We start from the raw sequence: 24,893 nt of genomic DNA, 5'->3' as shown, positions 1-24,893 counted from the left end.
GAACTGAACCAAAGATGTTAGTTGATCACATTTTGGTACCATGATTATATATGCATATCTGTCTAAATTATAGATGTGAGATTTCAGGTTTTTCTCTGTCTAAACATTACATTGCAGCAATGTGTGCTGGTTCACACCAAGTGATCTATCAAACTGATGTAAATCTGAAATATTTTAACAACAGTGCGGCAAACTAAATGTTGTAAATATTGCAAATAGTGATGTTTGTTTAAGGCAAACAGACTTTTTTGTATTAGCTACAAAGGGTTTACATGCTGGTGTTTATAAGCCAATTATTCTATCAAAGTGATATATAAAAAGAAAGGCTATGGCTCTGTTAGTGAGAAAAGCGGGTTTCTTCATGCAGGAAGATTCTGTGACTGGAACAGTGGGCCTGATCAGTGTGTTGCAGCAAAGGAGAAGACATTCCAGAACTACTTAAAGATGCCTGAGCATCTCCCTACAAAGCATCTAAACAATGAAAACATCTTAAAACTGTGTTAAACCTGCAAGAAAGTGTTTTTTTTTTTTGGGGGGGGGGCTATAACAAAGATACTTTATATTTGAAAAGAGTCTGCACCAACCTTTTATTTTACTTCTTTTTAATAATGATTATAATTTGGTGGTCTTTTCTGCAGCTTTTCAACCTACATTGGCAACTGCAGTGGGCAAAGCTGGCATACTTATTTCCACGACAAAAAGGTTCCTGAATTATACATTTCTCTGCTTGAAAGGCCATTATTTTTTATCCAAATGGAGAGAACAGCAACCCCCATGGTTTAGGCTGGGAGTTCCATTGTGTGCTTCCATGTTTGTTCCTGTGCCAAAGTGATTAGCATGGAGCACCTTCTTCAGGCTACTGCTGATTCAGCCAAAGGAGGACAGTGGCAATTGCCATAACCATGGTGATACCAAAGACAGTAGTTCCACATATTAAACTATTAACAATGAAGGATGATCTTGAGGCCTTTAAATGGTATACTCAATAGCAGGGATGTGAATGGAGTAAATTTGCTAGAATCCTCTCAGCCCAGCCAAATGGAGAGCCTTTAAAGGCTTTCATGGACATGGAATGGATTGATATCATGACTATGATCAAGTCAAAAACAGTACTGCTAGCTCAAACTGATAGCACTTCTGAGACACAAGCTCAAATGCTTCATAGATGGACAAAGGGCCAGATTCCAAAAAGAGTTGTTCTCAGTGTATGTCTACCCTGATTCCAAAAGACCTGCTGTTAGTATAACTGACAAACTTTGGTGTAATACCTATCTCTAAACTGGCTTACTATGGGGACCAGATTGCAAAACACCTGCTGTCAGTGAAAGTGGTCTTTTGGAATTGGGGCCAAACTCTCCTAACAAAATGATAGTGTCTCAATTTTGTTATTTGAAACATTCACTTAAATTTATGGTTAGATTCTGATTGTCAACATACTAAAAGTAAAATGACAGAATTTATTTTAACACCTTTGCTGCATTATCACTTAAGATGCAGGCAAACTTATATTTATATAAAAGAAAACCATCTGTATTAACATGTTCCCAGTTACAAACATCATGCATCACACATATATATATATATATATATATATATATATATATATATATATATATATCCACGTACAATTATCATTAATCCAGCATTACATAAATTGCTGAAGTCCTGCTTTTGCTTAAACCTCACTACTCCTCTGAAACATTATTCTGCATGTATTGTTCCCACAATTTCGATTTTTTCAATGTAATTTTCTCCTATCTTTTTCTAAAATTCCCACTTCCAGTTCTTTTATCTCTGTCACAATATTCGATACTTAAAATGCAGTTAGTTTAGACTTTTATTTCTATTTTCTAGTAACTGCTTTTTTCACAGCCACCGGAACTAAACTTAACAAGACTTTACTATCTCAAGTCAATTCAGATCTTGTATCCCAATTCAGAAAAAAATCAAGTCCTTAGTTATACCCATTTGCTTACCCAATATTTCTGACAGAGTACTCCAAAGGGAATTTTTAAAGTCTGCAAACTAATTACAGTCCCAAAACATGGTCCCAGTTGTCTCTTTCTTTCCCCAACATTTACCATCTGTCTCAGGAAAAATTATTTTGAGACTGCTTAGGGTGCAGAAGTGACTATGCAAACACTTCCAAGCAAAAATCCTAAATCTTCTAGACTTTGTTGCTTATGTGCGAGGTGTCCATAAGTCCTCCCATTGTGCCATACAAACTGCTTACCCAGTCCCTCTGCTCAATCTTTTCTAACCTCCGCTGACTGAGTCTTATAGTTATCTTGCAATATTTTATATACCCTACTAATTATCACTTTTTTAACAGCAGATTCTGTTCTACACTCAACTAACAATTCTACCAGAGCAGGTCTTTCACTTAGGATTCCCGTATCTCTTTCTATTTGCCTACACTCTAATGTCAGTCCATGATAGGGAAGGCAGTCTCTAGGCTGAAGTCAAAATATCTTCTTGGCCTTTTCCTATTCTTTTACCTTTCTCTCTCTCTGGTTATTTGTTTCCATTACCTTGGTTCTTTTTGCCAGTTTTCTCCAGTAAATTCCTGACCCCTCTTGTCTATTCTCTGTGCCCCTAATTGCAGTTATTCCTATCAGAAAAATGTCCCCTCTCCATTCTCATGCTGGCTTACTTCTTAGAATACTTCCTGCTACTTTATGAATATAATATTTTGCATGGCTGTTCTCCTTAAGAATCTGCATCAAAAATCAAACTCTCTCCTTACTTCTTGAATTTCCCCACTGCTTCATCATCTTCTTCCACTTTGATTACAGCTTTCTACTTGTGTTATGTATATAAACCTTAACTGCATAGCTCTAAAATATCCCTTCTAATTAGGTAATACTAAACTACCTTGTTCTGTTGGAAGGGATCAACTTAACCCACTTGACTCTTGCCCTCATACCCTTGCAGATAAAATCCTTCAACTCTTTATTAGTTACTATCCACAACTTCTCCTCTGGATGATAAAAATATGCCTGAACTGTATATAAAACTAAAGGGACTAAAAACATTTTCACAGCTTGTATCATGCTATCCATATCCATAAACAAGAACTTCCAGTTTCTCTGTTTTTGTGTTACCTTTTTAGTCTTTTTCCACATATCCTTAGCTGCCATAACAGAATCCCTTTTAATCCAATCTCTTAAAATACTTCACTTTATCGTGTCTCCATAAACATGGGTATTGCTGAACTAACTGATGTGTGGGTACAAATTTTACTGCTATGGCCTTTGCTTTATCTTCATTAATTGTATATCTCAAAAAGAAGTAAAACTATCTCAAAATGTTCCACAACACTGAAAAAAGAAGTTATGTACTTACCATAACGTTCCATGTGAGTTGTTCTTCTCTTCTTCATTTTGACTGATGGGTTCGGAGCCAATCCTCGGCTCCGAGTCGGCCAAATTGCAAAGCTTGAGGCCGAAAACCCTATCCCACAATGCACCTCTACCTTCCCCAGATCTTGTTTGCTGCCAACTAGTGTTAAACCTACCCCAGATTTCAAGGAAATCTAGAGATAACTATAGAGAGGAAACTCCTCAGGAGAACCAAAACCAACGTATAGCCTCTCAAACTTCCAGACATTGGATGGGGTAGGTGGGAGGGTTGTAAGAATGAAGGCGAGAAGAACAACTCACATGGAACGTTATGGTAAGTACATAACTTCTTTATGTGAAGCTGTTCAATCTCGCCTTCATTCTGACTGATGGGTAATGTCCCCAGCACCATAAACTTGGGTGGCTCACGGGGAGTATCTGTCTAAGGACAGCAGACCCAAATGAAGCTCTGTCCCTAGAGGCCCTATCTACCTTGTAGTGAGATACGAAAGTATGTGGCTTTGACCATGTGGCAGCTACACAAATAGAATCAATGGGTAGTCTGGCCAAGTAGGCTATGGAAGTAGAAACAGCTCTGGTTGAATGAGCTTTGATTTTGTCATGGTCATGTAAAAAAATGTCTGCCTCATGGTAAATAAAGGATATGCAATCAGAAAGCCATTTAGATAAGGTAACTTTAGATACCGGTGCACCTTTTCTGGACTCTGAGAAAGAGATAAACAACTGATCAGCTCTTCTATGATTTTTTTGTCCTGTCCAAATAGAAACGAAGTTGCCTATGGACGTCAAGTTTGTTAAGCATGTATTCCAATTGATTAGAGTGATTGGGAAAGAAAACAGGTAAGCCAATTGCCTGGTTAAGGGTGAATTCAGAACAAATTTTGGGTAAGAATGACAGATTCGTCCTGAGGGAGACCCTATCTTTGTGGAATATCAAATATGGATGCTTAATGGAAAGGACTTGCGACTCAGAAATTCTGATGCTGAAGTAATGGCCACCAAGAAAATGGTCTTCCAAGAAAGATATTTTAGCTCACAAGAAGAAGCAGGTTCAAAGGGCAGGAGAATAATCTTGGATAGGACTAGATTCAGATTCCATGGGGCGGTAGGAGATCTAATCGGTGGTTTTAAGTGCATCGTACCCTTCAAAAAGGCCTTCGCCATCTTGTTAGACATGATACAATTTCCAGATTCACCTATATGGAAATTAGATATAGCAGCCAGTTGTACCTGAATGGTGGCTGCTGCAGCTCCTTCATTGAACAGTTTGGTCAAAATCTCCAGGATATCCGAAATGGAGGCCACAAAAGGGTCAATGTTATTCTGTTGAGCCCAGATGGAAAACCTTTTCCACTTGCTGAGATATAGTTTACTGGTTGAAGACTTGTGTGAGGACAACAGAATATGTTGAGCTTCTGCTGATAAATTTTGGAACCTGGCTATTCTGGGAAGTGGAGCAGCCAAGCTGTCAGTTTGGTGGACTGAAGAGAAGGGCAAAGAGCTCCTGACAAGTGGGTCAAAAGATCTGACACTGGGTCCAGGATCCAAGGCTCTTCCACTAGGTGAGACTTCAGAAAAGGGAACCAGATTTGACGAGGTCAGTATGGGGCTATTAATATAAGTGTCCTGCCCAGAAAACTGGCTTTCTGCAAAACTTTGGGAATCGGAGGAAAGGGATGGAAGGCATAAAGGAGTCCCGGGGGGCAATTGTGTACGAGTGCATCCCACGGGGATTGTCTCTTTTGAGGGATCAGGCAAAGTAGTTGCTGCATTTGGTGTTCGTGGGAGACGCAAAGAGGTTGCAGCAAGGCTGGCCCCATCTGCAAAAGATCATTTCCACTACTTCATTCTTGAGGGACCACTCGTGAGGTGACAGAATTACCCTGCTGAGTTTGTCCGCTATTACATTGGATTTCCCTGGGATGTGCGTTGCTATCAGAAAGCGCCGGGTGGATTCTGCCCATTTCCACAATCTTAGAGCCTCTCGACATAGGGGATAAGATCTGGTTCATCCAGACTACGGACATGTTGTCTGACTGAATTGGAATCATGCCCAGAGGAAGAGAGTCTTGGACGGACTGCAACACTAAGAGCACCACTCTCATCTCTAGGACGCTGATGTGCAAATGAGCCTCGAGAACCTGCCATGTACCTTGGGCTGTCCATCCCTGATAATGCCACCCCCACCCGATCAGGGAGGTGTCCGTGGTCACCGTTGCAACTGGAGCAAGGAGTACAAAGGGATGTCCCATGGTCACCGACTCGGACGTTAGCCACCACCGAAGATTGTCCTTGCAAGCGTTGGTTATCAGACTTGGGTGATTCATTGGCAAGTCCTGAAATGTCCTCTGTGTGAATAGCAGCCACTGAAGAATGCACATGTGAGATCTCGCCAGAGGTATTGCAATGACAGCTGCTGCCATGGTGCCAAGCAACTTGAGAATCTGTGATGCTGGTGCTTTGTGTATTGACAGGACATCCACAATCTGTTGTTGTAGGGTGAGCACTCTTTCTGAAGGAAGCTTTAAAGACATGTTGACTGTGTTTAAGTCTGCTCCTACAAACACTGTATGCTGCGACGGCAATAAAGCAGACTTTTCTGAATTTATCATAATGCCCAGTTGGTAATATAGATCTAAGGCAGTGTCCCTTGCCCAAATAAGCTGATGCCTGGTAGGTGCAGTGAGGAACCAGTCGTCCAAATACAGAAACACCCGGATTCCTAGATGTCTCAAGTGAGCCATAACCACTGCCATACATTTGGTGAACACTCTGGGGGCTGTAGTGAGACCAAAGGGCAGGGCCCGAAACTGGAAGTGACTGGCTTCCAGCCTGAAGCGCAGATGATCTCTGGATGGCCTGGCCATTTTGATATGGTAGTACACATCCTGAAGATCTACTGAGCACATCCAATTGTCCTTCCCTGGGAACGGGAGTATGGACTGAAGCGTGACCATCTGGAACTTTGTCTTTACTATATATTTGTTGAGTCTGTTGGGGTCCAAAATTGGTCTTCAGTCCCCTGTCTTCTTTGGCACCACAAAGAATCTTGAGTAAGTTCCAGATTCTCGTTGGTCTGCTGGGACTGGTTGGATGACTCTTTTTTGTAATAGTTTTTCAACCTCTATCATTGCCACATCCCGTAGACTGGGTGGAATGTCCAGGATTCCTTTTGTTGGTCTGGGCTGGGTATGAAAGGGGATGAAATAGCCTCTGGATATAACATTTTGTACCCATCGGTCTTCTGAGATTTTTAGCCAAGCACCTAGGTACAAAGACAAATGTCCCCCAACTGCCTCCAGAGCAGGACAGTCGGGCCTCCTTTCAGGAGCGCTGATAGGGTTTGCCAAGGAACTGATCCCTGTCGCCCTGGTTTTGCAGACCCCCTCTGCCATGTGGACATTGTCTTCCATCATTTCCCCCTCCTCTGCCCCTGAAGGAGGCTTCACCTCGTGAGTTCGGAAAGCCTCCTTGGGTTTTGCGGAACCACATTTTTCCTTCCCATTGACCTTTAGGGTAAGGTCTAGTAGGGGTGGAAAAGCAGACTCCTACGGCAGATAGAGTCTTACTGTCTTGCTCACATCTGGTGAGGGTCTCTCTGACTTTTAGTCCAAACAAAGAAGAACCATCAAAAGGGGCATTCACAAATGACGACTTGAAAGGTTCCGCAAAGGAACATAAGCGTATCCAGGAATGTCTCCGCAAAGCAATTCCTGTACCCGCTGCCCTACTCGTCCGATCTTCTGTGTAAGATACGAGGTGCATGGAAGAGTTAATGATAGAATTGAGGGTAGCAAGCTGAGACGTCACTTTGTCCACCACTGAATCGGCTACTGCACCCTGGAGAGTATCTCCTAGCTCTTTCAGGAGATCTCTCTGAAGTCTTGTTTAATGGGTTAGATAGTTCAAGGACCGAAGAGCAAAGGTCGTAGAATTGAACATGTGCTTGCCGTATCTGTCCATGATCCAAGATTCCCTATTAGGAGGATGGACAGGCGTAGCAGTCTCCGACATCTCTTTCTTAGTGGCTGCCGCAGCCACCATGGCATCAACAGCTATGGGTTTGGATAAGAAAGACTTGTCATGAGGAGCTGAAATGTACTTATTGGGCCTCCTCGGGACAAGCTCCATAGAATCTGGTGACTCCCACGCCCTTCGAGACAAAAGATCCATCAACTCACCAAAGGGCAGAGAAACCCAAGATGTGGAAGGTCGAGACCCGAATGCCTTCAGGAGCACTGATTCATCCTCGGTAGGGTTAATGGGCTGCCAGTCACCCCTCTGCTTAAGGAACTCTAGGATATCCGCAACGGAGATATCCTCAGAGGGGGACTTTGGGGACACTTCCGATTCCTCCAAATCAGTGTTAGACATGATGGATTCCTGAGGGGAATCTAAATGTCTCCTCTTACATAACTTCTTCCGAGGAACCTCCTCAGTGGGAACTTCTGGGGAGGTCTCGGAAGAGCAGGGTTCCCAATGGGGTTTCCTGAGGCTCTGGGTCTCTACGCTTATGGTGGGTCTGCAGTGACGGAGAATGTTTCAGCGCTTTTCGGGAGGAGGTGGCCATTTCAGAGGTAGTCGCTGTCCTGGGGGATAAAAACCTCCACATGGCATTGAAGGCACCGCGGCTCAGATACGTGGAAGCACCCGGGTCTGAAGACACCGAAGACTCCTCTGCACCAAAACCGCCAGCTCCGAGCCAGAGGTAGGAGCCGAACTCATCCATGCCGAAGTCCCAAAGGGAAGAGTCGGAACCGATGCATCGGTTCAACTCCCCTCCCCGAAACTGACGGGAAAGTGTCGGCTCCCAGATTCCGCTGCCAGAGCAGAGGATATCAGGGTTGTCGGTGCCGACAGGTCCGAAGTGAGTGTCGTAACCCACGGTTCCACAAACGACTGAACAGCGTCTTCCGGCTCCAAAGTCTCAGTTCGAGTTGGAGGAACAGCATAAATCATAGGAGAGGACTCTGTCGGTTCCGAAGCTGCCTGAGTCGAAGCCGACAGAATTTTAGCTAGAGCTGGATTCTGTAAAAGTCTACATACCACATGATCCGCATCCGAATCAGAAAGTCTGGAAACCCAAGAGGAAGCTGCAGTCGGAGCCAGTGAACCCAGAATCGGGGATCTCAATGTAGGAGATACCGGTTCCAAGACTGGGGACCGGCTCCTACCCACAACCTGTACAGTCAGTTCCGAAGACAGTGGAGCCGATACAAGAACCTTCTTAGAGGCTTTCGGAGCTGAAGAGCTCTTCAGATGCAAACTCGCAGAAGAGGAAGCCGAAGACGAAGGTTTTGGTTTCCCTGAAGCAGTATCCAAGTCTGACTGGAAAGTAGACATTCAATCCACGCTCGACCAACTTCCTTTTCCTTTCTGCCACAACCCTACCACTAAATCCATGGCAGATGGAACAAACCTCTTGGAGATGCACTTCTCCCAAACAGTAGACACATGTGGTGTGGCCATCAGTAATTGACATCTTCTGATTACACTTAGGGCACTTCTTAAACCCTGACTTGGCCTTTTCAGACACTGAAAATCACAGCAATGAAAAGAATACCAACAACCAATGAAAGGTTAGCAATAACACACAATATAAACCTAACCGGCTACAAATACAACTAAGAAAAGTCTAACTCGGCTGAGTTACAGTTAAAGGAAAACAGCCTAACTGGCTGAAGAAAACAACTCAAAGAGCCTAACTCGGCTATAAGCCTAACTGGCTACAAAAAAAAAAAAAGGTGGCGAAAAGCCTAACTCGGCTTAAGGGATAGGAAAAATAAGCCTACCGGCTATGAGGAAGAACCAACAGGGCCAAAAGCCCAGAAAAAAATGAGAACACAAGTTCTTATATTATTTAACAAACTATTAGAAGAGCAGAACCCCCAAAAAAAGATAGCCTATACTATCAAGCTCTCAAAACTCTAAACACTCTGATAAAGATATACTATCTAAAGAAGAAAAAGACAAAACTTATCTCTCAAACGGCCTGAGCTGTAGAGAAACGCACGATCTGTTGCAGTGGCAAACTAGATCTGGGGAAAGTAGAGGTGCATTGTGGGACAGGGTTTTTGACCTCAAGCTTTGCAATTTGGCCGACTAGGAGCCGAGGATCGGCTCCGAACCCATCAGTTAGAATGAAGGCGAGATTGAACAACTTCACATTGTACTTTTCTGGTTTTATGAGATTCAAAATAATATCGTCTGCAAATAAAGCTAACTTTTCTTGATTACCATAACAATTATATCCTTGAATTTCTGGGTCCCTTATTTTCTTTGCCAATGGCTCTAAATATAATGCAAATAACAAAGGGAAGAGAGGACATCTCTGCTGGTTCCTCTGTTCAGACACAACTTACCAGAGAAGAACCCTCTCACTTTAATTTTTCCACTAATCCCTCACATAAACTTCTAATTAATCTTATTATCAGGAAATGCAAATGCTTTCACTGCCCTTCTCATAAAAAAAAAAAAAACAGCTTATTCTGCTGAATGATTTCTCTGCATAAAGACTCAACGACAATAGTAGTATTTTCTTACACTTACCTCTGGATCATCATTATTCTAGGAATTTTGTCAACTACTTGCCTCTCCTCCACAAAACCACACTGATCCATATCTATCAATGTTGGCAACACAGTTGCCATTCTTTTAGCTATTATAGGCATAAAGACTTTAAAATTGAAAAAAGACTATATAAAGCTAGGTCTGATGGGTCTTAATAGTCATTAAGTGTTAGAGCCACCAGAGCTACATGTTGGTAAATCTCCTCCTTTCAACATGCTGTTAAACAAATCCTTCCAGACCTTTATCACTTTCTTCCCTCCTAGCTTCCAAACTTCTACGGAATACCATCTATTCCTAGGGACTTTCATGCAGATTGATTATACATCACCGTTTTTATCTCATCTTCTATCCTGTTAACCGTTGAGCCTAATCTACCTCTAACCTTGGCATACGTAAGTCTTCCATAAATAACCACATTTGTGCTCTTTCTGGATTTCCACATTTATCTGCTTAGTACAATTTCTTTATAATAGCAGCAGTCTGCATTTAAAGTGGAACAGCTTTACAAGACTTTCTGCAGATATATAGAACTGAGTATATTTTTCTGCATTATTCTGTATTATAGAGCTAAATTGTTGCTTAGATATCTGTTGTCTTAGTGTTCTGCAAATATACAGAGATCAGTATATATTTTGGGGTTTTATAATTTGCACTCTGATTCCTCACATCTCTGTTGAAACTTTCTTCCCACCCCCTCATTGTGGTTTCTATTGCTTGTGTGTTGTTAACTCAAGGTTCCCTTAATTTGAACTGTTAATAGCAGCAGTCTGCATTTAAAGTGGAACAGCCTTACAAGACTTTCTGCAGATATATAGAGCTGAGTATATTTTTCTGCATTATTCTGTATTATAGAGCTAATTTGTTGCTTAGATATCTGTTGTCTTAGTGTTCTGCAAATATACAGAGATCAGTATATATTTTTGGGGTTTTATAATTTGCACTCTGATTCTTCACATCTCTGTTGAAACTTTCTTCCCCCTCCTCATTGTGGTTTCTATTGCTTGTGTGTTGTTAACTCAAGGTTCCCTTAATTTGAACTGTTAATAGCAGCAGTCTGCATTTAAAGTGGAACAGCCTTACAAGACTTTCTGCAGATATATAGAGCTGAGTATATTTTTCTGCATTATTCTGTATTATAGAGCTAAATTGTTGCTTAGATATCTGTTGTCTTAGTGTTCTGCAAATATACAGAGATCAGTATATATTTTTGGGGTTTTATAATTTGCACTCTGATTCCTCACATCTCTGTTGAAACTTTCTTCCCCACCCCCTCATTGTGGTTTCTATTGCTTGTGTGTTGTTAACTCAAGGTTCCTTAATTTGAACTCTTAATAGCAGCAGTCTGCATTTAAAGTGGAACAGCCTTACAAGACTTTCTGCAGATATATAGAGCTGAGTATATTTTTTGCATTATTCTGTATTATAGAGCTAAATTGTTGCTTAGATATCTGTTGTCTTAGTGTTCTGCAAATATACAGAGATCAGTATATATTTTTGGGTTTTATAATTTGCACTCTGATTCCTCACATCTCTGTTGAAACTTTTCCCCACCCCACCCCCCTGTTCTGGTAGAAGTTTAAATCCGGTGGCTTTTGCAGTGCCCGCCCCACTGTAGATTTGATCTAGGACACTCCCCCAGTCCCATCTCTTTACCACATTCTACCTAATAAACCCTTTCTGCACTTGCTTTTAGTCCTTTTTAATTTAATTACATTTTTTTCAAACTGTGTGTGGACTAATATTGCTACATACTCAAGTGTGCCAGCTTGCACTGCATGTGAATTGTTTTTACTACTGTTTTTGCTACTTTTCTGAAAAAAAAAAAATTATAAGCCTGTTTCCTACCTTTCCTGTAATTAGTGTGCCAGATACAGATTTGCTGTATACAGGTCTATTTGTAAGCTTCTGAGACCCCAAGCCTTTCTGTATTGGAGGGAAGCCTTCTAGCTTATCAGTGGGAGTGGTAAGCACTAGGTAACCTGTCTACCACATAAGGAGTGGTTCTGGCCCAGAATTTGTAGTTATTGGCCGTTTGGGGGGTCTTCCATCTCTCTCACCTTTCTGATTTGAAGGCCTGCATTTGCACTTGTTTCTGTCCTGTAACTCCTGTGCCCATCTCATTTGCTCACTCAAAAAAAAAAAAAAAAAATCTGCTTTTACAGTATTTGTGTTTCTTCCTACTTTATTTTGCTTTTGCTTCATCTTAAAAGTACTCAATTGTATTTATTACTGCTTGGTGTAACTCATTCTAAGCCTTTTAGTTTAAGCACTTGGGCTTCAGGCCAGTTGTTTTACATTAGGAAGGTTTGTGGTGTGCACTGTGGTGGCAGGACAGGTAGCTTACATCCTTCTAAGTTGGGAACTGCTGATTGAGGGCTCAGTGTCTGTTATTCTAAAAGTGTATTAATTCTGTTTTAAGCACTTGGGCTTCAGGCCAGTTATTTTACATTAAAAGGGTTCGTGGTCTGCACTCTTGTGGGAGGAGAGGCTGGACTCTGCCCTTCTAGCTGGGAATTTCTGGTTAAAGGTTTATAGTGCCTGCATATCTAAACTGCTTCTTACTGAAATGGGTACACCTTGTTTGCTGTAGCATAGACTAGATCCAGGCCTGCTGAATCTAGCTTTGTTTGTTTAACCTGAGCACTAATCCAGGCATTCTTTAAAGTATTCAATTGTATTTATTACTGCTTGGTAGTAACTTGATTAAAGTGTAGCTATCATTCTAAGTCTTTTGGATTAAGCACTTGGGCTTCAGACCAGTTGTTTTACATTAGGAAGGTTTGTGGCCTGCACTGTGGTGGCAGGACAGGTAGCTTACATCCTTCTAAGTTGTGAACTGCTGATTGAGGGCTCAGTGTCTGTTATTCTAAAAGTGTATTAATTCTGGTTTAAGCACTTGGGCTTCACGCCAGTTGTTTTACATTAAGAAGGTTTGTGGCCTGCACTGTGGTGGCAGGACAGATAGCTTACATCCTTCTAAGTTGTGAATTGCTGATTGAGGGCTCAGTGTCTGTTATTCTAAAAGTGTATTAGTTCTGGTTTAAGCACTTGGGCTTCAGGCCAGTTATTTTACATTAAGAAGGTTCGTGGTCTGCACTCTTGTGGGAGGAGAGGCTGGACTCTGCCCTTCTGAGCTGGGAATTTCTAGTTAAAGGCTTATAGTGCCTGCATATTTGAATTGTTTCTTACTTAAATTGGTACACCTTGTTTGCTGTAGCATAGACTAGATCCAGGCCTGCTGAATCTAGCTTTATTTGTATGCTGCTTGTTTGTTTGCTTGTTATTTCCCTGAAATGCTAATTCCACCTAAAATGCGGCTTTTCAGCGCTTCTGTGGATCTCTAGTGATATCTGCATTGCTTACTGTACTTATTTCCTTGTTTCACTTGAAAGAAAGTTACTGTTTGTTGTTTTTGCATTTAAGTCACCTGAAACACATTGCATTTAAGTTACCTGGCACTTGCTCACTAAAGTCAGCAGTAAAATATTAAAAGCACTACACCCTCACAAACTCCCCTTGAGTACCTCGTTCCACTTTGGCCCTTTTTTTTCAATTATAAAGGAATTCCCAATACTATTCTAGCATGTCCAAAGGTCAGTTGTCAATCTCCTCTCCGGTCCAGCTGGTGAATCTCGGAATCTTGAAGCAATGTTACAACTGCCTCATGTACACAGACAACCCTCTCCTCCTCCCAGCAAATTCCAACACATGTGAGAGATGCAACCATATAGCCATACTGGAGGCTAAGCTCTCTCAACTCAGTACTGGCGAAACCAGTCAGGAGGAGAAGGAAACCACACTCACTACAATTCCAATCTCACATAGACCTACCACAACAGCAAACCAAACACATAAACACACAAAAACATACTCGGAGGCTTTAAATAAAAATCTGCCTAAGCAGCAGAGACCTCCAAAGCAGACACCCAAGCAACCGCTACCCTAAAACAAAACTCGTGCAACACATAGCTCACAAAGCCAGTGTGCCGAACAGTCACAGCCCTTAAGGCTAAACAACACACCTGATACACTTGTAATAGGTGACTCTATCATCAGGCACACTGACGTCCCGCTCACCAGGCTGAACAAGGAGAAGGTCACGGTGAGCTGCCTGTCGGGCGCTAGGATCCGCCACATAACACAAGCACTCAGGTCACTCCAAGGCAAGTACAAATATGACTCAGTCATTGTTCATGCTGGTGTGAATGACCTGAGATGTACCCCCCTGGACTACATGAAAAGAGACATAGAGGAGCTCTCTGAGCATGTAGCCCAGGCCGGTATGACCCTGACTTTGAGTAGCATCTTATCCTCACCAAGAATGATGCCACAATATGAAGACAAGATGATCAATTTCAACAATTGGCTTACGTATTGGTGTCATTCAAAGGGGATCCAATGCCTGTCAGCCTGGGATGACATGCTCGACAAGCCACGATGCTTTGCTAGGGACGGCTTGCACCTGTCACCCCTGGGCTTTTGGATATTGGCAAAGGCTCTTGCTACCCCCATAGTGCCTTTTTTAGGCAAGGCTCAAAAGACAAACCCACCTCCATAGGTATCACAAGGGATAAGAAACTAAGAGTAATGCTACTCAATGCCAGAAGTCTAAACCTCAAGATGCACGCACTCGAAACTCTCCTTAGCATGGAGAACATCGATATCTGTGCAGTAACAGAAACCTGGTTCAAGGCTCCCGAGAGCACCCCAGCACTACCAGGTTATACCTCATACCATGTTTTTCGGCTCCCAAACTTGGACCGTACTACAAAAGGAGGGAGAGTATCAATATTCGTCAAAGATACCCACACCTCCAGGTTGGTGGCACAGCACGAAGCATCAGAGACTATCCATGTGCAACTAACAGTAGGTAAACCTGCCTTCCAGTTTATAGCCTGCTACAGACCACCCTCCCAAACCCAGGAACCCCACTCGGCCTTCCTGAGAACACTGGAAAATATGAAGGTCTCTCCAAACACTATTATATTGGGCAACTTCAACTACCCAAACATAGACTGGGAGCATTACTCTAGCTCCAACACCCTAGCCCAAAGGTTCCTAGAATTTATAAATTCAAATGCTGTGGAACAACTTGTTACCACTCCCACAAGAGGGGAAAACATACTGGACCTGATCATCACCAACATGGGGACTCTATGCTCCAGACCAGAAGTGTATCCATCACTGGTAAAATCAGACCATAAACTAATCTCACTGGATATTCACATCCCGACTCCACCCCCTGCCCTGAAAACCACAGTGAAAAACTTCTCTAAAGCAAATTTCACACTCCTCAAAACTGAGGTGGAATCAGACCATAAACTAATCTCACTGGATATTCACATCCCGACTCCACCCCCTGCCCTGAAAACCACAGTGAAAAACTTCTCTAAAGCAAATTTCACACTCCTCAAAACTGAGGTGGAATCCTTCAAAGCCCCCGGGCCTGTGAAAAATATGTCCCAGACCGCAGAATCCTTTATAAACGCATTCTATGAACACCTTCAGGAATGCATGGATCATGCAATCCCAAATAAAACCAAGACCCAATCCTCCAAAGGCAGACGTCCTGTCTGGTGGACCCCAGCCACAAACAAACTATACAATAGAAGGAGGAAGCTACTACATGAGAGAGCAAAATCCCAAAAAGGGAAGGCATCTCTGATCAGTATTAGCAAAAAACTACGGGCACTCATAAAATCCTCTAAGGCCAGCTTCGAGAGAAAAATTGCACAGGACACTAAGGATAATCACAAGGCTTTCTTTAGTTATGTTAGGAACCTGGGTGGGAATTCCCAGATATGCTCAGAATTAGTCCAAAATGACAAAAAATACACCGAACCCACAGACATTGCCAACATCCTAGCTGACAGGTTCAGCGCAAACTCCCCCCCTCCCCACCAAAAGGGCAAGTATTTATCCCAGCAGAGTGCTGCTCCCCTGACATCTCAGATGCTCAGGTAAGAGCTGCCCTCTCCAAAGCAAAAAACACAACATCAATGGGTCCTGCCGGTGTCCCGGGCTGCCCCTACATGAACTCCAAGAAGAGCTAAACCCAAACATAAAACTACTGTTCAATCTCAGCCTTACTACAGGATATGTACCCAAAGAGTGGCGTACAGCAACAGTGGTCCCTCTCCACAAAGGTGGTGCCTCAACCAATCCTGGAAACTATCGCCCCATAAGCCTGACTAGCTTGGTCTGCAAAGCTATGGAAAGGATCATCATGGACCTCATAAATAAAGATATTGGGGACCTACAGACACTGGATCCTACCCAGTTCGGCTTTGTTAAGGGCAGATCCTGCCTCTTAAACCTGGTTGATTTCTTTGAAACAGTCACCAAGGCCATTGACGAGGGGAAGGTGGTCCACACAGCCTACCTGGACCTCGCAAAAGCCTTCGATACAATACCCCACTCGGGTATTATAGATAAGCTCACCAGCTTAAATATAAACCCCTATGTCACTAGATGGGTTGCAAACTGGCTCAAAGACAGAACCCACATGGTTAGAATTGCTGGAGCCATGTCAGACTCCAAACCAGTTACAAGTTGCGTCCCCCAAGGCTCAGTCCTGGGACCTCTCTTGTTCAGTATATATTTCTCGGAGGTATAGGCCAACACGGAAGGACTGTGGCTGACTAAGTTCGCAGATGACTGCAAACTGGGCGCCATAATAGACTGTCCAGCCGACACAAGCATCCTCCAAAAGGGCCTCATAGAAACAGACAACTGGTGCCAGAGCCATGGCCTCAAGCTAAACGCCAAAAAGTGTATAGTCATCCCCTTTGGCAAAAACAAAGTGCCCACAAATTACCACATAGGTGGTAATCCATTAAGTACAGAAGAAGTAATTAGGGACCTGGGGACCCAAGTTGATAATCTCTCATTTGACAACCATGTGGCCAAAGTGGTTAGAAAAACATTTTATATAGCCCACCTAATCATGAAGGGATTCACATCTAGATCAGGGGAGGTCATTGTGCCTCTTTACTCATCCCTAATCAGGCCCATAATTGAGTACAATACCCCTTTTGGGATGTACCTTACCAGACACCTGCAGCAACTGGAAAGACCCCAAAAGTACTTCACCAAGAGGATCATAGGGCTCAAACAGATGCCATATGCTGCCCGGTTAAAGAAACTCCAGCTCTACTCAGTGGCATACCGCCTGCTCAGAGGCGATCTGTGCCTGATGTACAAAGCCATGTCCAACCCGGAATTAATGGACATGCTGCACCTCAGAAAATCCAAATCCCATCGAGCTACGCGCTCGAGAGACTTGAACCTCAGCACTGAAATAAATAGGACATGCTGGAGGGCAGATTCATAACCCAGAGGCTCCCTTCACTCTAGAATAAAATCCCAGTCCAGGTTAGGCAGAGTCCCTCATTGACTCTCTTCAAGAGGAATCTTGATGAGTGGATGGGAGATCATAGGTTTACCCCGGGTATCACTTCTGTGTCACTGTTAGACAGAGGCACAGTATACTAACCTCGAAAAAGGGCATAGCAAAATTAATTTAAAATGGGTGGCGAAAGCCAAACACACTCTGGTTAGGCTTATAAATGCCCTAGGGCAGATAGCCTAGTATGAACCTATAAAATTTCCAAAATATCTGTAACACTTCTACAGAATCTCTGGTTATTTTCATTTTATAGGCTCCCTAAGTTTGGCAATAACCCTTTCTAATTTCTGTTGCCCAAGTCATTGTGCTAAACGTTTTTGTGCTCTGGAGTTATTTCAAAAAATAGTTGCTTTACAGCAATCTTTCTAAATCCATGTATATTATCCAGATGCTCCCTTATTTTCTCTTTCGCACTCTGCAGTTGCACCCCTTCTTCTTCTATGACATTCCCCTTATTCTGCAGTACCTTAACTTTTGTCAGCCCCTCCAAATAATTATTGTTGCTTCTTAACCATTTCTCTTTCTCTTTTATTTCTAAACTATTTTAAACTCCATCTTCATTTTACCAGACTAATTAGCTATAACTTCTGAAAAAATCTCTGTCATCCCTAATAACTCAAATAATTTCCACTACTCATTCCTTAAATTCCCCTCTAACAGATAGGTGGGGAAGCTCCAATGTCTCATTTTTACTTCCATACCCTGCATTTTTATATTAGCTGTTATTGGTGTATGATCTGAAATTGTTATTGGATGTATGTCAATGCTTTCAATGAAATGCACATGTTCCTGTGAAAAATAATTTCTATCTAGTCTAGCCCAGTTAATGTACCTTGGGGAATAATATGTGCATTGTCTCTGAGTTCCTACTACTAAATTCATGTCTTCTGTACTAAATATTTTCATTTTTTTTTCAGAAATCTACCGTCTTTTGTTATATTTTAACTTTTAGGTCTTCCAGATACAGCCTCAGAGTTGCAAATCAAGTTCCAGTCCCCACCGGTAAGTAATTCCCTGCTGATTATTTCTCCCAAAACTTTATTAAGCTCCATAACAGCAGTTTTAGGTGGAATATAAATACATGCCAGTGCAATCCTAGCCCCTTACTGACACAAATCTACCATCGCTATATTTTTGTCCCTATTCTATCACTACTGGAGCTTCTCTAGCAATTAGTGTAAGTATTCTCCTTTTACTTTATCCAGGACTTTCTACTAAATATCCGTCCTGAAATACTTTATCAAAATCACATGCTCACTTCTTTCCAAATGTGTCTCCTTTAGCACTTCTATCTGCACTCTGCATTTTTTAATATAATTCAATACTCTTACCTTTTTGTCTATACCTGTAAGGCCATTCGTGTTCCAAAATAGTATTGGATAGTATAGCAATTATTATAACAAGTTATTGTTACCATCTACTACATGTGACAACTTTTTAAATGTCTACTTATAGCTTTTGTGTTACATGTTGATCCTTTATACAGTTGTTTCTTCTCATCTCCATTTGAACCCATGTCACATTTTACAAGACTGACCTTTTGTATTAATGAAAACCTTCATATATATAAAAAAAAAAAAAAAAAAACAAGCACACCCTCAAATCACCCCTATAACCTATTAACTTAAAACAAAACACAAAACTATGCACCATCTTTAAATAATACGTTTAATCCTCCTTTTAGGAACAACTGTCATAGCTCGACAGCTGCAACCAAACCACAGGCATTACCTGACCTAAAATCAAGGTTATCCATGCTAAGGCACATGTTACAGCCTGTTTTCCTACTTATACTAATTGCTGTCTGTTCTTGTCTTATCTTTATTTCATTCCTCGATGAGAAAAACAGCTGGTATACTTTCAGAAAACATTAACTTTTAGCCGGATGAAAAATGCACTGGTTATCTTTAAATCTTTAAATAAAACCAAATTATACACTGTTCTAGCAAATGCATCAAAGTATTTAGGTACCAAGAAAGCTGCTCTCTTTTATTCACTTCCAATAATTTCAAACTATATTTTTTACGAAGCTGCATGTCCCGTGTACCTTTTAATTTTACATTTCTCTCAGCAAACAATGTCCAGAACTCTTGAGATTTATTGTCTTCACCTGTAGTCAGCTTGTACCCATGGAAACATAAGAACAGAATGAACAGCTGCCATCAGCTGTAGACTTATCTTCTCACAATGAACATTTATTTGTTAAAGAAAAAGTTTTCATTACATTCACAGTGTTCTTTTTTTTTTAGAGTCCAGTTGCTCACACAAAAACTTAGATTACGCCAAGGACATTAATCCAGGCATTCACCTTTCAAAAGTAATAGAAAACATCTCAACTCTGTATATATTATAATCAGTGCACTTTTACACACCACCCCCTAACCCAACAGCCCAAGATTACAATATATTAACTCAAACATGGTTTTGTAAAGCCTTTTCTCTGTTTTTATAATGTAGTGCCCACATTTCTTAAAGTTGAAAAAAGAAAAAAAATATTTTCATACTTAAGTATCCTTATCGTATACAACAATCACTGAAAATGCTTTACTACATAACATGCAATTTATATCATAAAATGTTTTATGCAAATGCTGTTAAGAACAAAAATTGTTCTACTTACAGTTACTATCTTTCTTTTTTTTCCTTTTACTGTCCTTTCAAGTATTAATGACATGAAGTGGGATATATATATATAAAAAAAAAATCTCTCGAGCTGTCTACCCATAATGCCCCTCTCTGCATTAATTCAGATCCCGTTTGCCACGCTTACAACAAGACGCATCAGCCATCTCTCATGTAGCTATGTACATTTTATATATTATTATTATCTCTTTTTCTGCTAAAACATTTCCTATCCTTTAACTCTTGGTCTACCTTTAGCAAGTGTACTGTAATTTCTTATTACCGTTGGTAAATTCTCCCTACCACTGTTGGTAGTCTTTCCTTTTTTCTCTACCATTGGTAGTCTGTCTACCATCGTTGATCGATTTTTCCCTTCTTCCCTGTTGCATGAGTGAAGATCTAATTTTCCTTCTTTCTTTTCTCTTTTTCTGCCTTCCTGTTTTGTTTTCTCAGGATCATGGCAGAGAAGCCAAAAAGCTCCACTATGGGGTTTAAGCAGTGTGTACAGTTTCGGCAGAAAGATGCCAAACTTGGATAACCATGAACCTTGTTGGCACTGTTTGGGAGTTTCCCATTTGAGTATAGAATGGTCCAACTGCCAGGGTTTCAGTAATCGAACTCTGGCAGAAAGGAAAATTAAGCTGGTTCTCAAAGGGCTCCTTAAAGCCCATTTCAAAGAAGCCTTGTCCAAGGCCGACAAGTCATCACTGGCCTCTGGATCTAAGTCCTCTCATTCAGTGCCGACGTCTCTATCAGCACCGGTCATCAAGAAACATAAGCATGCTTCTGAGTTTTATCTTCAGAACCAAAAGTTTAGGTTCCAAGGCTGTCGGAGCAGACTAAATATACACCAGCTACGACAATTATTCCTACTACAGCGACTAAGGCTCTGACCTTGACCACAGCTCCAACATTGGTGCTGACTGCCATTCTGGCCAGTTCGGTGCCCATTTCTCCCATGGTGGAGACGGTACCAAAATTAGTGTTATCCACAGAACCCAGGTCTATCTATTCTCCATCCTTGGACCCATCCCATGGTCAGCTCCCCAGTCTATTTGTGGAGAGACCTGAATCACCTTCTGGTTTATCCATGCGCTCCATCAGAAGTCTTTCTGAAGTTGATATTGTTAGGTAGGTGGATCATCAGATCTTGGCAACACAGGGTCTTTAGTCCTCTTCTCAAGCCCCTCTCCCTTCTGGTGCAGTGGGTTTTTCTCTGTCTACCCCTACATATTCTCCCTCGACGCAGGCGTTAGAGCTTTCAACTTCAGCGTCCCAGGTACCGATAGCTTCAGCACCGACAACACTTCTGTCTTTGGCACAGAGTCTAGCCCTGGCTCCCTCAGTGCCTTTTGCAACATTGGGCCAGGGGGATTCGAGCCAGCTCTAGGTTTCTCCATGGAGCCAACCATGTCCCTTTCATCTGAGTCAGCAGTGGACCCTTCCTTGGTTCCGGTTTATCAGGTGGGATTCTTAGGGTGGGGTGTGACCCCGGTTCTGAGTTTGTCTGTCTCAGTTCCCTCCTCAGGGGATCCTGCCTTTCAGGCTATGGAAAGGGCTTTAGCCACTGCTTTGTCTCAGGTGGTTCCTGGGTTACTGGCGTCTTCCCTTGTGACCCCAGGTTCTTCAGTTCAGCCACCAACCTCTACCCCTGGACAGCAAGCACCATGGTCGCAAGACTTGCCTTCTAAAGGCACTCCCTCTTCAGAGTCCTCCTCACATGTCCCCACTGAAAAGCCTCCTCAGAAAAGATTGTGTAAGAGGGAACATCTTGATTCTCCTGAAGAATCTGTCACAGTGGACATGGATTTCGATGAAGGGAAATGTTTCCCATGGTCACCCCTGGAAGACGTCTACTTTGGAGACATTCTGGAGATCCTAAAACAGAGGGGTGACTGGAAGTCCAAAAACCCATCTTCAGAGGAATCTGTGTACTTGAAGGCCTTTGGGGTGGGCCCATCTACCTCCTGGGTGACCCGGCCCACTGACAATTTAGTTAAACTAATTAGTCAGTGGGACTGGAAGGCTCCTGATGCTGTAGAACCAGTTCCTCAGAGACCTGACAAATTCCTTACTGCTCCAGAAGACCAACCACATTGGGCTAAGGGCTTGGTAGTAGATATCATGTTGGCAGCAGCCACCACAAAAAAAAAACTAGCTGAGGAAAGTTCTGCTGTCCATCCCCCAAACCGGGAGTCCAGGGTGATGGACAGATTTGGGAAGCGGGTCTATGCATCATCGACCTTCTCTATCAAGACCTTGAACTTTCTGTCATATTTCACAAGGTTTCAAAGGGATCTGGTCAAGGAGCTGTCAGATAACCTGGCGGGAGCTGAGGCTGAGGGGGTCCAGGAAAAAGTAGCCTCCCACCTAGCCACTCTGGAGTCTATTTCAAACTCTTCCATGAGGCTCACTACACATGCAGCTGAAGGGGCAACCAGGTCAGCAACTCCAGGAGTTGCAATTCGGAGACACTCTTGGATGCACCTGTGCAAGTTTGCAGAACTATTCAAGTCTTCCTTTGTCAATGCCCCCTTTGATGGTCCTCCTTGTTTGGTCCCAAAGTAAAGGAAACTGTCCAGGTGTGAAAAAGATAGAAAGACTTTATCTGCAATGGGCGTACGTTTTTTCACTCCTCAACGATCCTGTTCCAGGAATCAAAGGCGTGGTAAAATGTGGTCCAAGAAATCCCAGAAGCCTTTCCAGGACCCATGTGGCTCGGACTCCCCCCGGGGCAGAGGGGAGAGTTATAATAGAAGACGGTATCCCAGAGGCAGGGATGGTCCGCAGAATCAGGGTTCTAGGGATTCATTCTCTGGTCAGCCCTATTTGCGCTCCTGAAGTGGGGCCCAATTGCTTACCTCTGGAAGCAATCAGGGAAGATTTTCCTTGCATCCAAATCCCTGGCGACACATAACCACTGATGCCTAGCAAGACTCCCCGACGTTCCACCCAGTCAGAGAGTTCAAGCAGCAATAGAAATACAAAAGCTGCTAGAAAAAAAGAGTCATCCAAGAAGTCCCACCAGACCAACTAGGATCCGGTTTTTACTCAAGACTCTTTTTAGTGCCAAAGAAAACGGGGTATTGGAGACCAATTTTGGATCTCAGTATTTTGAACAGGTTCGTCCAACAAGTAAAATTTCAGATGGTCACAGTTCAGTCAGTTCTCCCTTTCTTAGAGAAAGGTGATTGGATGTGCTCTACTGACTTTCAAGACTCGTACTACAACATAAAGCTGGACAAATGCTCGAGAAAGTTTCTCCACTTCCAAATGGGAGCCAGTCATGTTCAGTTCAGAGTACTATCCTTTGGTCTCACCACAACCCCTAGGGTGTTCAACAAATGCATGGCAGCAGTCACAGCATATCTGAGCCTGCTTGGATTCCACGTGTTTCCTTACTTAGACGACTGGCTCCTGACCGCTCCCACCAGACATCTACTTCTTCAAACTATGGACTACATTCTGCATCTAGCCCTTCAGTTAGGCATAACGGTCAAGCCTACAAAGTCCCAGCTAACCCCTTCTCAGGACATGAAATTTATCGGAGCACACTGTCTCTTGCATAGCATCGCTTCCACTACACAGGCTACAGAAAATTCAGTCTCAGGTCTCCCTCTTCTTCACTCAAATAAAATTTCTGCTTATCTGATTCTGCAGGCATTGAGTTCCATGGTGGCAGCAATCACATTGGTTCCATCAGCAAGATTTCACATGAGACTTCTCCAATGGTTACTTGCAAACCAATGGACTATTTTAACTCACCTCATGAACCATTTAGTTGTCATATCCAATCGATGCAAGAACAACCTATCTTGGTGGATGCACTCGGGGAGATTCTTCTAGGCCGCCTCTTTGTTCCCCCTCAGTCCAAGGCCATAGTGACCACGGATGCCTCCCAAATGGGGTGGGGGGGCATTACCTTGGGAAGACAGTCCAAGGCACCTGATCCCCCTCTGAGGCCAATCTGCATATCAGTGTTCTAGAGTTAAGAGCAGTGCTCTGGCGTTGCAAGCATTTCACTCTGCCTTACCTCAAGGGACAATAGCTATACAGTTGGACAACATGTCGGTAGTCTGGTACATGAACAAACATGGAAGAACCAAGTCCTACCCACTCTGTTGAGAAGCCCTTCGAGTGTGGCAATGAGCTACAAATTGCAACCGTTTTCTGATACCAACACACATCTTGGGGAGTTCCAACATGATCACGGACAAACTAAGCAGGTGCATCCTCATGCCTCAAGAGTGGTCTCTGAACCCCAGAGTAGCAAAGGAGATCTTTCTCCGCTGAGGCCAGCCTTACTGTGACCTGTTTGCCTCATCCCTGAACAATAAGTGCAGAAGCTACTTTACCCTAATTCCCCCTCAAGAGAAGTCCCCCAGGGATGCTCTTCTCCACATTGGCCCCTGGGTCTCTTTTATGCCTTTTCTCCCTTCCCTCTGATCCCTCTTTTCTCAAGAAAGCAGCTCGGTTGACAAGCAAAGTGATCCTCATTGCTCCCTACAGGCCTCGACAGATATGATTTCCCTTTCTCTGGCCCCATCTACTACACCGCCCTTGGATTCTGGATCCAGTTCTGGATCTCTTTTCCTACCCCCAGGGACTAGTACATCCCAATCTTCAGTCTCTCAAGCTGACGGCTTGGTTTCTCCAATTCCGGTAGTTGCCAGGCATAATGGTATTCTTTCCCCGTGAGATACATTTTGATGGCATCCCATAAACCATCCACTAGGAGTCTCTACCTTATTAAATAAAAGAGACTTTCTACTTGGGCCTCTGACAATGGTCTAGACCCCTTTTGACCACCAGTAGAAAAACCTCTAGAGTTTCTAACTGCCATCTTTAGTAAAGGAGCTTCTGCTTCTACTATCAAAGTTATCCTAATAGCTATTTCAAATTTCCATATTCCATTTCCAATTGGGGATTAA

General features: G+C 42.7%; 1 protein-coding gene across 1 annotated transcript in view; it reads right to left on the bottom strand.

The window, feature by feature from the left end:
• The window catches only part of LOC122815754 (26S proteasome regulatory subunit 7), a 583,850-nt gene that overhangs the window by 166,991 nt on the left and 391,966 nt on the right, over positions 1-24,893 (bottom strand). The gene's annotated exons all lie outside the window — the stretch shown is intronic.

Source organism: Protopterus annectens, chromosome 11.part0 (genome assembly GCF_019279795.1).
Source record: "Protopterus annectens isolate FY-2018-M chromosome 11.part0, PAN1.0, whole genome shotgun sequence".
Lineage (NCBI taxonomy): Eukaryota > Metazoa > Chordata > Ceratodontiformes > Protopteridae > Protopterus > Protopterus annectens.
The sequence above is the reverse complement of the archived record's forward strand: the minus strand, read 5'-3'. Positions and strand labels throughout refer to the sequence as shown.